Raw genomic sequence first — 16,103 nt, 5'->3', positions numbered from 1 at the left:
AACAAAAGCGGCCGCTTTTAACAGGTGCCAAGTTCTTACTTATATAGTATAACGTTTGTGTGGTCCGATCCGGGCTCGCAACATCTAAAGAAATACCAAAATAGGTCTCTCCAAATTTAAGAACCAGAACATTAGAGGCTAGGAGCTTTTGAATTTAAGAATACATGTCGATGTCACTCTGTTGTTTGTCTGAACCGTCTGTTCAATTGATTTGATTGATTTGATTCATTTGATTCATCTTGCTGATTGCTCTGTCTGGGTCATTTCTACACGGGCGGCTGTCCAGCTGGTTGAGCGATCAGACAATAACATGTTAAAAAGACCTACAGATACCGCTCTAGACGTGTAGTGGAAGTGAATCGTCTTGAGGACTGCTTAGGTAGGCGAAATCCTGTGCAATAACGCTCTTTCTCTGTGTCGTGAAAGTGTATCAGAGAAAGAGGGCCGAATTTACAGGTCGCTTAGGAAAGCGTGAGTAGAAGTCCAGGTGTGTAGAGAAGTGTAACACCTGGGCTAAATAAATAGAAATCCTGTGGATACCGCTGGAGAGCTAAAATTAGCACTCCAGAGGTCTGAACGGGCAGGTGGCTAGCTAAATTTGGGACCTACGGTACCGCTCTAATGAGGAATTCATTGTTAGAGGTCTGCTTCGAGTAGGTAGGGCATCATCCTGTGTTGTGGTGATGCCAAAATTAGGTAGGGTCGATCAGGTAAAAAGTTAGGTCAATCGGCGTAGGGACAGCATAAATTGAGTAACACCGGTCATCCTGAGTAGGTGAACGGGTTAAATAGCTACAAGGGCTTCAAAATATTGAGAAAGTGTTAAATAGAGTAGGTCTGCTCATCTCGTATGGGTGAATGGTTTGCTTGGGCGGCTGTGAGTCATTCAACTGTCTGATTTATTTGGGCACAAGTGGCTGCTCATCTGTATGAATGAGAATAATAAGAAATCCTGCAGATAACAGCTTATTTTCTGTGTTGAGGAGAGAAGCTGTGTTTGAGGTCGTTTGAAGTGTCGGTGTTTGGTGGAGAAAGGTTGGCGCACCTTTCCTGGACCGTTGTTTGAGTATAACCTGGTAGGAAGGATGCACCCGGTCTCACACCAAGAGAGGAAGAGTGAATATTCATTGACCAACTGAGTGTAGAAAATTCACGTTACCAGGAGGGGTAGAATAAAACCTGTTGGAGGAACAGGTCACATGTACCGGTGTGGTCATATGACGTCTATGCATTGTATTTTGATAAATCTTTTAGGGTATGTTTCTGACATTATATTTAGAAACTTTAGAGGTGATGTATTATTATGATAAATTGACTACAGTAAAATAATAACTAGGATAGGGTTAACATTCCAAATTTGGGCCCTTTGATAGAATAAAATATTCCTGTAGGTTATACAAATAGTAATTAAGGGCGTTTGAGAGCAACATTGTATAAATATGGAATAAGAGTGGTATAATGATGTAAATTAGTCGCACTCTGAAGTTTGAATGATGAGATATAGAGGTGTGTTTGATAATTATATATACGTTGGAATAATAAGCTTTTCTTGTAAATTATATCTTGGAGTTTCGTACAACAATGCCTGTCATAGAATTTTGTAAGATCAGGGAATAGTGACCAGCATATATGATTCTAGGAGGATTCTATGACTGAGGGAAAGGATTTGGGTAATTTGTTGTTTGTTCCGCTGAGACTAGATGGTGATTAACAGATTGTGGTGTCGTATCGGGTGAATGGTGGCAATTATTGCTGATAAACAAAGGAGTCCGCTCATACTGAACTTTGATCATAAGGTTTATTCAGATCACAAGCTTTCAGCATAAGTGACAGGTGACATGACACCCGGAGAGCGACGCCTCAGAATGGCCGCTCTGCCCTTTCTGTAGTCTAGCCCCTATTTATAAACAATGCAAAAAGATGGGTGGCTCCCTCTTCTGGCCAATCACCAGTCTCCCCTGTCTACAACACACTTCCTGTCTGTTGTATGTGGCGCTACACTAAAACATTCCCTCTTGATACTAAAATGAACATTCTTTCAGTTCCACTTAAAAACATTTAACAAAGACATAATCCTAATACACAACAGTGGCAATAAAGAATAATTAGAAACATGAATGGTTTGGTAGATAAGAATATATTGGAATATAATGAATTTTCTGTGAGTGTGATTTAATACGAGGGATTGGATAAAAGTATAGGTGTTGACTTGCACGCCCAAACACGTAGACGTACGTGGAAATGGGAGAGAGTACATACGGCATGTGGTAGAATTAAGCATTATAATAAACTATCTATTATTTCAGAAGCAGAGGTAAGATAGTCAAGGAATTTTAGTATATTAGGGGAAAATATAATTCATTTGGTTAGGTCGTTAGATCTGTTTCCAAATCAATGAATGTGGGGTTTGACTTGTTGACTGTTAAATTGTATACGTTGAGCGTGTGAGATCTGTGTCCTTCAAAGCTATTTTCTGATAAGGTGTGGTATGTGCCAGATACTAAAACTACTGACCATTATCATTGAAATAAAGGAGGATTAACTTGTCTTTTCAATAAAGCATAGATTCTGCATCGCTGAACAGAGTCTGGGTTTTCTAAGTATAGTTTAGCTATAGTTGTGGGTTGTTTAGATTGAAGGAACATTCAGGATAAGACTGGACGATCTAGTAGCCTGAGTCTTTTCAGACTGAAGGACTCACTTATTCAACGGGAAAGAAGGAGGAGTGTCTATAGTCTAAATCAGAAAGGACAGTTACATTTGAATAGCGAACTGGCAATTTGGATAAGAGATTTGGCCATAATTTGAATTGTTTAGGTAGACTGGAATGAAAGTAAGGTATTATAATAGTATGAATATAAATATATTATTAGTTATTGTTGGGATGTTAATAGACTTTACTAATGCCATGAATTAGTTTCCGGTTAAAAGAGAGTCATACTTGCTTGACTGTATCGAGCTGAAAGAGATATTTGAAGCAAGTTTGAATAGTTGGATGGAGAACATTTATTTGACAAAATTCTAATTGTTATTACTTTATTCTATGGTTTGCGTGACACCAGTAATGTATGCAAATAGTTGGTGAATTGTAGAATGATAATGTATTTTCGTTACGTGAACTAGGGGATGCAAGGAGCTTTGGCTATTATGCCTGGTGAATAGCACCAATTTATAGTGGGTTCTAGATTTGTTGAATAAACAAACTTATATTTTAAACTAAAGTAATGCAATAGGCTACAATTATAACATTATCAGAAAAAGGCACTATACGCTCATCTGTGGTCCTCTGTAGCTCAGTTGGTAGAGCACGGTGCTTGCAACGCCAGGGTTGGGTGTTCGATTCCCAAGGGGGGCTAGTATAAGTATAATAATGTCGTTTGGAATAAGAGCATCTGCTAAAATGTTAACGGGTATGGAGAGGAGAGTACGTGGTGGTAATTTTTTTAGTCATTGAATAAGGTGTTGCTAGATTAAACGAGTGACAATGGTGGAATATGTCTATAGATAAATTGGATTGTGATAAATGGATGATTTCAATATATGATGGTAAACTACAGCAAGTGTTTGGTGTTACTTGTAGTTTACTTAGAAAGGATAGATTAATAGATCTCATTCATTCTGATAATGGCGGAGTGATGGTTTAATTGCGTGGCATGATTTTAGTTGATTAAAAGAGAAATAGGATATAGTTTACGACGCATGGAGAAGTGAATGTCTTATATGGTAATAGATCAACTGAACCAAACATGACGTTACTACGGCAATTTAGGATGGTTAATGTTGTTAAGTTCGTTTTTAAACCCTATGATAGAGGTAAATGCAGAATGCTGTTTGAAAGTGTGTTTTATTAGGTCTGCTAGTAAAAATGGAAGAATTTCCATTTTTGTCTGTGGGTGATAAAGATTGGGGCTTGCTGAAACGTGAGAACGCTATAAGGGACATTATGGGTTAAGTTAGGTGTACAAGGATCGCGTATTTTGTAGGAAGTCATAGGAGGTTGAATATTATGACTGTAAGTCGCTTTGGATAAAAGCGTCTGCTAAATGGCATATTATTATTATTATTATTATTATCGGCAGGAAATTGCTAGCTAGTTAGCGGTGAGAGCTAGTGCGGTTTTCGTTGGGTGACGTCACTTGCTCTATGAACTGGAAGTAGATGCTTTGTGTGGCATTGATGGAGCGACGGGTAACGGTGCTTCGATGGTGAATGTTGTCAATGTGTGCAGAGGGTCCCTGGTTCGAATCCAGTGAGGGACAGAAAGCAAATCTTTTACATTGATGCTATTGATGTGAATTACTGGTTTCATTGATAACATTATAGGAAAGATGTTGTCCTACCAATCCATGTCGGATAGGATAACATAGTAATTAAAATTGCATATCGGTGAATTGGATGTTTTATTGGTTTTTACTATAAATATAAAATAATTTGTCATCTGTTGAGGTACCGTTATAAGGGAAATTAGCGGTAGAGTATGATAGATATTGTAGAGGGTTTTAAAAAATAAGTTAATTGGGTGATGAGACAGGTTGACTTGATGTTGAATGGGATTGTTTAATAGAAGTAATTATTTATATTTAGGAGAATGAGAATATGTTATTAGGTAGTATTGCTTTGTGGAGACGATTTACTAATGAAGAACATGTCTCGATAGTTGAATGAGGAACGATATTTGATAATTGATCATTTTATTATGACATTATATAGTTTGTTTAAACAGCAGTGAATTATGATGATTGTTTATTACTTCAGATAACGATCGTTTGTTTATAGTACGTTGAACGATGGGAGGTAGTTGTTGCTGTTGGCCTGATGGATTAAGTAGACATATTTTTATGGGTTTTGGATTATGAAACAATACGTTTATATATTTTTTTTTAAACATCAATGCAACAGTTTGCGACGTTTAAATTACTAGGTTTATAGTGGAAGGTGTAGTTAACTTAATAAAATGTGTTATTATCTAGTGTCTTCTAAGTGGGAGTTTTCTTTTAAGGATTGATGGGAGTCTCCTATAATATTATGTTAGGGGTAAAGTAGGACACGACGTATCAATCCATTTTAAAATCGATGCTGGGGTTAATGATTGTTGATGAGATAGGACTGGGGATATATGTGTGATGTTTTGTGTGTAATTACTATCTTTGGATTGTTGATTATATGTTAACGACATGTATACTTTCTCTTCCAGGAACATGGGGATTTCTTTATCTCATTGGGATGTTAAAAAAGTCTGTAGGCTAGGGTGGAATTCCCATGGGGGGCCAGTATAAATTTTTTTAATTAAATTAAAATAAACGGTATTCACTAACTGTAAGTGGCTCTGGATAAAGGTGTCTGCTAAATGACTTAAATGTAAATATATTTACGTTGTCTCTCCACACAAGATTATTGTATGCATAATCCATGGCAAAATTCCCTGAAAACTTTGTTCTAAGTATTTCCAGACAATCTCCAAAGTGTTCTTTTTCAATTGCTACCATGGTTATGCATATGCTTCTCATAATTTGTTTTATTTTAGAACAATTTCAATTTTGGCGTGTCCATATAGGTAAATGCCGCAGAGTGTAAAGGGTTAAAACTATCATTTTGATGTTATGGATGGTCAGTCCTTGCATCCATAGCTCTGTTCATGAATTTGAGAGTGGTTACATTTCTCCAGCCTCGTTCCTCAGATGTTTACCTTAAAAAGTGACCCCTCTGTTGGATTGACCGCTTTGTTGTTGTTTGAATCCCATATTGCTCCTTTAATTAAAGTACAATATTTATATGGTATGAAAAAAGCTGTTTTCTGAGTAATAAGTCCACAGTCACAAAGGAAGTTTATGTAGGCCAACATGTTTTTAATCAATGCTCAACATTTCACCATGAAAATCATATTTTATGCAACAAAGGAAATTGATAAGACTTTGGCCTTGTTTATTCAGCAGCTTCTTTTCCCTGTAAGAAGAAATACAGAATATAATGGATCAGTATTAATAATGAACATGATAAATATATGGATAGACTTGGATAGAATATAATGGATCAGTATTAATAATGAACATGATAAATATATGGATAGACTTGGATAGAATATAATGGATCAGTATTAATAATGAACATGATAAATATATGGACAGACTTGGATAGAATATAATGGATCAGTATTAATAATGAACATGATAAATATATGGATAGACTTGGATAGAATATAATGGATCAGTATTAATAATGAACATGATAAATATATGGATAGACTTGGATAGAATATAATGGATCAGTATTAATAATGAACATGATAAATATATGGATAGACTTGGATAGAATATAATGGATCAGTATTAATAATGAACATGATAAATATATGGATAGACTTGGATAGAATATAATGGATCATTATTAATAATGAACATGATAAATATATGGAAACTTGATGTGGTCATATTTGAGTCAAGTGTACGTTTAGCAGCAGTCCTGTACCTTTCCAGTGTCGCGGGTCTTGGCTCTGAGCTTGTTGACCTGAGTCTCAGCGATGTCAGCACGCTCCTCAGCCTCCTCCAGCTCATTCTGAACCTTCCTGAACTTAGACATGTGGCTATTGGCTGCTTCCTCCTGGGTGAGGAAAGGAGAGGAGAGCATAACATCAGCATTCAAAGTTTGAAGCTTCAGATAGCAAATTAATATTATTTTTAAAGTTTTTTTATTGATATATTTAGGATAGCAATGTATATAGGGAGATAGATGATATAGCAGAGAAAGTGAGTGGTGGAACAGAGGGATCAAACTGCTGCCTCCAGGGACATATGTGATATAGGGGCGGCAGCACTACCACTAGACCAGCCCCCGGCACAAAGATAAATAATATTCAACCCCCTCTCTTTTAAATTGGTAACACATAGGCAGAGGAGTCACTGTGCATACATTTCTTCAGCAATTACTTGCACTATCAACTGAGTCATTGTTGACTGATGTGCAGTAGCAACACTTCAACTAAACTGTCTGGACATGAAGTTTTGTAATGTGTACGAGAGAATGTAAGCTTTCAGAGTACTTGACTCACCGCTTCCTCAGCCTGCCTCTTGTAGGCCTTCACTTTCAACTGCAGCTTATCTACCAGGTCCTGAAGTCTGCCAACGTTCTTCTTATCCTCCTCAGTCTGTGGGAGAAGATCAAAGAATCAATACCCCATAGTTTAATACACAAACCAGTGTGCTTTAGTGTGTGAAGAAGGCACATTTTCTTACCTGGTAAGTGAGCTCCTTGACTCTGCGCTCATACTTGCGGACTCCCTTGACTGCGTCTATACCTCTTCTCTGCTCGGCCTCCACCTCAGTCTCGAGCTCACGCACCTTTGTGGAAGAAATAAAGGTAGGCAATTATGTGAGGTGGTGAAATCAGACGTAACAAATCTTTGTAAAAACAGAAGTATATTCTTCTGCTAGTCAAGGAGGCACAATTGTTGTCTGTTCCTATATAATTTTACCATTTTAATTAGAGGGTCTATAATGAAAACAACTACTTTTCCTTATGTAGGTGGGTTATTGAGAGAGATCGTCTTACACAATGCCCCTGTGTAGGGAATCTTATGCCCTCTGCCTATAACAGAACACACTTTATGTCACAAAAAAAAATCCAGCGCTTTCCATGCCTTACTGCTTAAACACCTAGACTTTAGCTTTTAAGAGTCAATTACTCAAAAATGTAATAATGAAACGTATACAATGTATTTTAACACACTAATCTTCAGGGGGCACTTATTAAAAATGTATTTTCCAAAAAATTGCCAGTATGCCATATTCAAATCTTACCAAAAGTAGCTTTTTTTTGTCAGAAAATATACATTTTCCTTAAGGGGGCATTTCCCCCGAAATACCTTATTTTTTATATGATCACATGCATTTCCAGCAGTCTGTCTTTCAATCCACCCTGCTGTTAACTCACCCTGGACTCCAGTTTCTGGAGCTGCTTCTTGCCTCCCTTCATGGCCAGATTCTCAGCCTCATCCAGGCGGTGCTGCAGGTCCTTGACTGTGACCTCCAGGTTCTTCTTCATCCTCTCCAGGTGAGCGCTGGTGTCCTGCTCCTTCTTCAGCTCCTCAGCCATCATGGCCGCCTGGAATGGTACTTAGTTCAATTTATGCATCAACTGGCACCAACCATAATGTCCCTCTGAGATATTTGTTGTGGTTAATCAGCCCAGCTACCATTGGCAATCTAGCTAATGTAATTCAACGACTCACGTCAGTGATGGCCTTCTTGGCCTTGTCCTCTGCGTTCCTGGCTTCCTGGACGATGTCGTCCACCTCTCCCTGTACCTGAACCAGGTCAGTCTCCAGCTTCTTCTTGGTGTTCAGAAGGCTGGTGTTCTGAAGGAGGAAACAAGGCCATTTGTTTGACTCAGAAATTACGAAAATCTAAAAACAAGCATTGCCGAATTCCATGTGTTTAATTAGAAATGGCTTTTGACCCGTACCTGGGAGTGCAGCAGTCCGACACGCTCGCTGGCGTCTACCAGCTCAGTCTCAGCCACTTTGCGGCCTCTCTCTGTCTGCTCCAGAGCAACTCTCAGCTCCTCAATTTCAGCCACCATCAGACCGTTTCTGCGCTCCACCATGGCTGCCTGCTCCTTCATATCCTCTGAGAGGCGGACAGCGTCATCAAGGTGCAATTGGGCATCCTGGGGATCACAATTACATAGGTTCATTAGGACTTGTGGAAATAGAGCGATACGATCGGTGAGAGAAATGTTAATAAAAATGTTCCTCAATATTCCTTCCTTTATACACTCTTAGAATTAGTGGTGACTCGAGGAACCCTGGAGATCCTCAAGAAACCCCTTGGGTTTCTCATTGAACCATTGCTAGTCATATTTGCACCTTCAGTTAGTTGAGGGGTTCTTGGAGGTACCTTTAATGGTTCGATGTAGCAACGGGTTCCTGGAGGCATGGCTTAGTAGGGGCGTGGTTTAAGACGCTTACATTTTTTTGGGCCACCTGTCAGAGTAAATGTAATTCCTGTTCATCTGTTCTGTTGTATTGTCATCACATGTTAATATTGAACACTGACAGTTTTGTAGCTTCAATGAGGCCAATGGAGGTGTATGAGTTGCTCATGAGCAAATCACAAAGTTAAAATTACTCAATTAGAATATGTAATTTGCATAAATATTCAAGGAACATTTTAATTTGCAGTTTTTAAACTGAAGGTGATGAACAGGAATTACATTTATGCTAATAGTTGACGAAAAAATTATCCTAAAATAAGCCACGCCTCCAATCTGATAGGCTGCCACCTCTACAATATATTATTAAAATGGTTCAAAATATAACCCCTCCCATCACAAAAAGGTTCCGGTTTGAAACTTTAGACAGGAGTTATGAATAGCCATTTCAGAGGGGATCCTCATTGAAACTTTTTCAACGAGAAAGGTTCCACAGGAGCAGCAACCCAAAAGATTATTCCAGGCACCTTTACTTCTAAGAGTGTACAGTGTATTACAGTGTATTACAGTGTATTACAGTAGTATTATGGTGTATTACAGTGTATTATAGTATATTACAGTGTATTACAGTGTATTACAGTGTATTACAGTGTATTATAGTATATTACAGTGTATTACAGTGTATTATGGTGTATTACAGTGTATTATAGTATATTACAGGGTATTTCAGTGTATTACAGTGTATTATAGTATATTACAGTGTATTACAGTGTATTAGTCTTTACTTCGAAGAGTGTACAGTGTACTACAATGTATTAGTCTTTACTTCTAGGAGTGTACAGTGTATTATTCTTTACTTCTAAGAGAGTACATTGTATTAGTCATTACTTCTAAGAGTGTACAGTGTACTACAATGTATTCGTCTTTACTTCTAGGAGTGCACAGTGTATTAGTCTTTACTTCTAAGAGTGTACATTGTATTAGTCATTACTTCTAAGAGTGTAGAGTGTACTACAATGTATTAGTCTTTACTTCTAAGAGTGTACAGTGGATTAGTCTTTACTTCAAAGAGTGTATAGTGTATTAGTCTTTATTTCTAAGAGTGTACAGTGGATTAGTCTTTACTTCTAAGAGTGTACAATGTATTACAGTGTATTAGTCTCTATTCCATTCCTATTTTCTATTATTTTCTACTGATTCACAAACAAATCCCTCCCCATGTTCAGGTTGTTGAGCCTGATGTCCCAGTCCCTTTACCTTGAGCTGTCCCTGGACGTTCCTCAGCTGTTTCTGGGCCTCAGCGGCCTGCCTGTTGGCGTGGCTCAGCTGGATCTCCATCTCATTCAGGTCTCCCTCCATCTTCTTCTTCACCCTCAGGGCGTCATTCCTGCTCCTGACCTCAGAGTCCAGGGTGCTCTGCATGGAGTCAACCACCCTCTGGCTGTTCCTCTTGATCTGTTCCATCTCCTCGTCCTTCTCAGCCAGCTTCCTGTCCACCTCACCCTTGATCTGGTTCAGCTCCAGCTGCACACGCAGAATCTTGGATTCCTCGTGCTCCAGTGTGCCCTGGACAAAGAGAAGCAGTCAGGTGAATTGTGCTCAATACATTTGGATGTGTATAACACAAGGAATTACATACTGTATAAATGACTACAATAAACAGCAATAAAGGGGAGCATTAGACTGTAGCTGGCATTGGCTAGTGTAACACTGCTTTTCCTATCAGACAGCTGTAGTTTGTACCTCAGCCTCCTCCAGAGCGGTCTGGATCTCAGACTTCTCTGTCTCCACGGTCTTCTTAGCCTTCTCCAGCTCATGGATGCTCTTGCCAGTCTCTCCGATCTGCTCAGTCAGGTCAGAGATCTCTTCTGCACACACAAACATAGGAGCTGTTTAGACTTGGGAGATTTTCAGCGGATATCACCAGTGCACTGAAGTTTATATTGAATCATAATAACAGTTAATTAATTAACAGCACTTCATACTGTCTTGCTTATCTAATTGCCCCCCACATCCTTGGGTGGTTCAAAGGAATACCAATTACATGTTCCCAAAAAGTATATTTTATACTTTACATGAGACGGTTTAATAGTAATTTAGATATAATGTTGATGATTACAGTTAATACCATTTTCAAACACTAGTCAAACATCAGTCAAATATAACTGCTGTCAAATGCTCACGTTGCAGGTTCTTGTTCTCTCTCTTCAGAGTCTCCAGATGATCCAGAGCCTCCTCGTAGGAGTTCTTCATCTTGAAGAGTTCAGTGCTCATAGAGCGAGCCTCCTTCTGAGCTCCTTCCAGCTCAGCCTGACCCTCCTCATACTTCTGCTTCCACTCTGCCAGTACCTAGGGAAATACATGGGATTTTCATTAGAACTCATTGATGGAGAGTTTTGATTCAGAAATATGCTACAATTATACTACAACTGATCAAATAGCAGACAGAAAATATCACCTAGAGTGACGTTTATAAATGTTCACCTTGTCAAAGTTCCTCTGCTTCTTGTCAAGGTTGGCGGCCATTGCGTTGGCTCTCTCAACGTCAATCATGAGGTCCTCCACCTCTCCCTGCAGTCTCTGCTTGGTCTTCCAGGGAGGCGCACTTTGAGTTGGTCGCCTCAATGGTCTCCTCAGCCTCCTGCAGACGCTGGGCCAGTTTCTTCCTGTTGGACAACAGAAGGTGGTGTTATGGTGAGCAATTTGTTGTGAAACAAATGTTGCACTACATATTGACATACCATTTTCTCAGAGCCCCCTATCACCCTCACCATCCACACCATTTATTTGAGTTTTTGCAACTGCGTGCAACTCACTTGGCCTCCTCCAGCTCCTCTGTGCGCTGGATGGCATCAGTTTCATACTTAGTCCTCCACTGAGCCACCTCACTGTTGGCCTTAGACATGCCGCGCTGCAGCTCTGCCTTGGCCTCCTGCTCCTCCTCAAACTGCTCTCTCAGGAGGTCACAGTCATGGCGGGCAGACTGGACACCGTGGGCCAGTGCATTTTTAGCCTGAGAAAGAAAGAAAGACAAAGACAAAGACAAAGAGAGATTAGATAGAGAGTAAAACAAATGGCAGTAGAAGTCTCTGAGGGTGGCGTAGTCACCGTCTATATGTATATAGAGCTCTAAATTGTGGTGGGTGGTTTCCATTTTGGGTCCCTTACCTTGACCTCCTCCTCAATCTGCCTCTTCAGTTCCTCCACCTGCTGGGTGAAGGCCTGTTTTCCTCTGTTAAGCTGAGACACCAGGGCTTCCTTCTCCTCCAGCTGACGGCCAAACTCACCTGCAGGGAAAGAGTGACCTCCTGTTAATGGGGTCTCTGTTCTCTAAGATTGAAAATGTATTTGAGGTATTGTAGGGCAGAAACTATGTGGACTGGATTTACAGCCCAAACACATGTTATTGTTTACTACTGAAGTGTGCTACATTGGTTTGTTGTTCATTGTTGATGGTACCATTTTCTGTCAGGAGTCTGGCCCTCTGTCCGCTGATGTCGTTGACCTGGCGAGCATTCTCATCATTCTTAGTCTTGATCTCGCTCAGCTGGTCCTCAAGAGTACGGCACATCTTCTCCAGATTGCCCTGTTAGTGAAACATATGCGACTCCTGTCAACTTCAGTTTACTTGAATGGTAATGTAGTTGACCCTCCTCAACACTGCTTAACCAAAACATCACTACTCACCTTAGCCTTGGCAACAGCCTCCATGTTGCTGGAGAGGTCATCAATCTCCATCTTGTACTCACTCTTCTCCTTCTCCAGCTTCTGCTTGACGCGCTGCAGGTTGTCGATCTGCTCCCCGAGCTCAGCCACACTGTCGGCCTGCTTCTTGCGCAGAGCGGCGGCTGTGGCCTCGTGCTGCAGGGTGGACTCTTCAAGATCACGACGCAGCTTCTGGAACTCAGCCTCGCGCTTCTTGTTCATCTCAATCTGAGCAGCAGTGGCGCCTCCGGCCTCCTCCAGCCTCTCGCTGATCTCCTCAAGTTCCCTGGAGAGATCGGCCCTCTGCTTCTCAACCTTAGCCCTGGCAGCACGCTCAGCCTCAATTTCCTCCTCCAGCTCCTCAATACGGGCCTAGAAGAGGGGGCAGGAGCAGGGTGGATGAACACTACAATACAGTTGAAACAATTTAACCTCACTACATAATAATAGTATGTACAGTATATCTAGCATATTTAGCATAAATGTGTTAATACATAGCCAGTTACACTAACATATTTACTATATTCATTAGACAGTGTCCCAAGGGCGGAACTAACAATGGTAAGAAGCACCATCTTTCCATCGAAAGAAGCACCATCATGAAGCACCATCTTCCATTCTTTAAAAAAAAATTTTTTTTAACCTTTATTTAACCAGGTAAGCCAGTTGAGAAAAAGTTCTCATTTACAACTGCGACCTGGCCAAGATAAAGCAAAGCAGTGCGATAAAAACAACAACAACTCAGAGTTACATATGGGATAAACACAACGTACAGTCAATAACACAATAGAAAATCTATATACAGTGTGTGCAAATGTAGTAAGTTATGGAGGTAAGGCAATAAATAGGCCATAGTGCGAAATAATGTGCAAATAGAGATACTGGGGTGCAAATTAGCAAAATAAATAACAATATGGGGATGAGGTAGTTGGGTGGGCTATTTTCAGAAAGGCTGTGTACAGGTGCAGTGATCGGTAAGCTGCTCTGACAACTGATGCTTAAAGTTAGTGAAGGAGATAAGAGTCTCCAGCTTCAGAGACTTTTGCAGGTCGTTCCAGTCATTGTGTAACGCCCTGGCTCCGGGACTCTGAATATTGAGCCAGGGTTGTTCATTCTTTTGGGTGTATTTCTATGTGTTAGTCATGTGACTCCCAATCGGAGGTAACGAGTGTCAGCTGTCGGCTCGTTATCTCTGATTGGGAGCCATATTTAATCTGTTTGTTTTCCTTTGGGGGTTGTGGGTTTTTGTTCCAGGTTCAGTATTTGTCACTGTTGGACTTCACTATCGTCTTTTGTTTTGTAGTTACGTGCTTTCTTAATTAAAGTCATCATGTTCACTCAACGCGCTGCGTATTGGTCTGCTCCCTTTATAGACGGTCGTGACAGAAAAACCCACCATAAAAGGACCAAGCAGCGTGTCCAGGAGCAAAGAGACTGGACATGGGAGGAGCGCCTGGTAAGGAGATCGAGAGGCTGGCGATGGCCCAGGTGGGCAAATCGTGGTCCTGGGAGGACATGCTCGGGGGCAAGGGACCTTGGGGGGAAGATCAAGGCCCTGGCGAGAGAGGAGCAACGGCGTCAGCAGGGTCATCGTTGGAAGGACGAGAGGCAACCCCAAAAAGTTTTGGGGGGCACATGGCTTACGGCTGGGCAGCAGGAGGCTGCCACAGGGAGAACGTGGAGAGAAGGCTATCGGATTACGGGAGCTATTGGCGAGTAGAGGAAGGGGAAGTTGTTGCGGCACGGCGTGGAGAGACTGATGTGTGTTACCAGTCCGGTCCGGCCCGTTCCTGATCCCCAGTTAAAGCCAGTGGTGTGTGTTCCCAGTACGGACCGGCCTGTTCCTACTCCACGCATCAAGCCCACGGTGTGCGTCGCCAGCCCAGCCCGGCCTGTTCCTGCTCCACGCACAGAACCTACGGTGTGCGTCGCCAGCCCAGCCCGGCCTGTTCCTGCTCCACGCACAGAACCTACGGTGTGCGTCGCCAGCCCAGCCCGGCCTGTTCCTGCTCCACGCACAGAACCCTACGGTGTGCGTCGCCAGCCCAGCCCGGCCTGTTCCTGCTCCACGCACAGAACCTACGTGTGTGCGTCGCCAGCCCAGCCCGGCCTGTTCCTGCTCCACGCACCAAGGATACGGTGTGCGTCGACAGCCCTGCCCGGCCTGTTCCTGCTCCACGCACCAAGGATACGGTGTGCGTCGACAGCCCTGCCCGGCCTGTTCCTGCTCCACGCACCAGGGATACGGTGTAAAGCGCCGACAGCCCTGCCCGGCCTGTTCCTGCTCCACGCACCGGATACGGTGTGCGCGACAGCCCTGCCCGGCCTGTTCCTGCTCCACGCACCAAGGATACGGTGTGCGTCGACAGCCCTGCCCGGCCTGTTCCTGCTCCACGCACCAAGGATACGGTGTGCGTCGACAGCCCTGCCCGGCCTGTTCCTGCTCCACGCACCAAGGATACGGTGCGCGCCGACAGCCCTGCCCGGCCTGTTCCTGCTCCACGCACCAAGGATCCGGTGTGCGTCGACAGCCCTGCCCGGCCTGTTCCTGCTCCACGCACCAAGTATACGGTGCGCGTCGCCAGCCCGACCCGGCCTGTTCCGGCCACTGCGACCAGGGATACGGTGCGCTGTCGCCAGCCCGACCCGGCCTGTTCCGGCCACTCCGCACCAGGGATACGGTGCGCTGTCGCAGCCCGACCCGGCCTGTTCCCCACTCGCACCAGGGAGACGGTGCCGCGCCAGCCCGACCCGGCCTGTTCCGGCCACTGCACCAGGGATACGGTGCGCGTCGCCAGCCCGACCCGGCCTGTTCATGCCACTCGCACCAGGGATACGGTGCGCGTCGCAGCCCGGCCCGGCCTGTTCCTGCCACTGCACCAAGCCAGGGGGCGAGTCGTCAGCCTGGTAAGGCCCATTCCTGTTCCACGCACCGCCAGGGGCGCGTGTCGTCAGTCCGGCTCCGGCCAGCGGGGCTAGACAGGACCAGGGGTACTTTGGGGGGTTGGAGAGAGTGGGGATCAAGGCCGGAGCCAGAACCACCGCCGAGGGTATGCCCACCCAGCCCCTCCCTTGTGTAGCCCTTATTGAGGCGCGGTCGCAGTCCGCGCCTTTAGGGGGTACTGTAACGCCCTGGCTCCGGGACTCTGGAATATTGAGCCAGGGTTGTTCATTCTTTTGGGTGTATTTCTATGTGTTAGTCATGTGACTCCCAATCGGAGGTAACGAGTGTCAGCTGTCGCCGTTATCTCTGATTGGGAGCCATATTTAATCTGTTTGTTTTCCTTTGGGGGTTGTGGGTTTTTGTTCCAGGTTCAGTATTTGTCACTGTTGGACTTCACTATCGTCTTTTGTTTTGTAGTTACGTGCTTTCTTAATTAAAGTCATCATGTTCACTCAACGCGCTGCGTATTGGTCTGCTCCCTTTATAGACGGTCGTGACACATTGGCAGCAGAGAACTGGAAGGAATGGC

At 43.0% G+C, this 16,103-nt stretch overlaps 1 pseudogene; it reads right to left on the bottom strand.

The window, feature by feature from the left end:
* Positions 1-5,821: 5,821 nt before the first annotated feature.
* LOC123490215 lies at positions 5,822-13,002 on the bottom strand (annotated as a pseudogene).
* Between the last annotated feature and the right edge of the window lie 3,101 nt (positions 13,003-16,103).

The sequence above is a fragment of the Coregonus clupeaformis genome, unplaced genomic scaffold (genome assembly GCF_020615455.1).
Source record: "Coregonus clupeaformis isolate EN_2021a unplaced genomic scaffold, ASM2061545v1 scaf3540, whole genome shotgun sequence".
NCBI lineage: Eukaryota > Metazoa > Chordata > Actinopteri > Salmoniformes > Salmonidae > Coregonus > Coregonus clupeaformis.
This window is presented reverse-complemented; position numbering and strand designations above follow the sequence as displayed.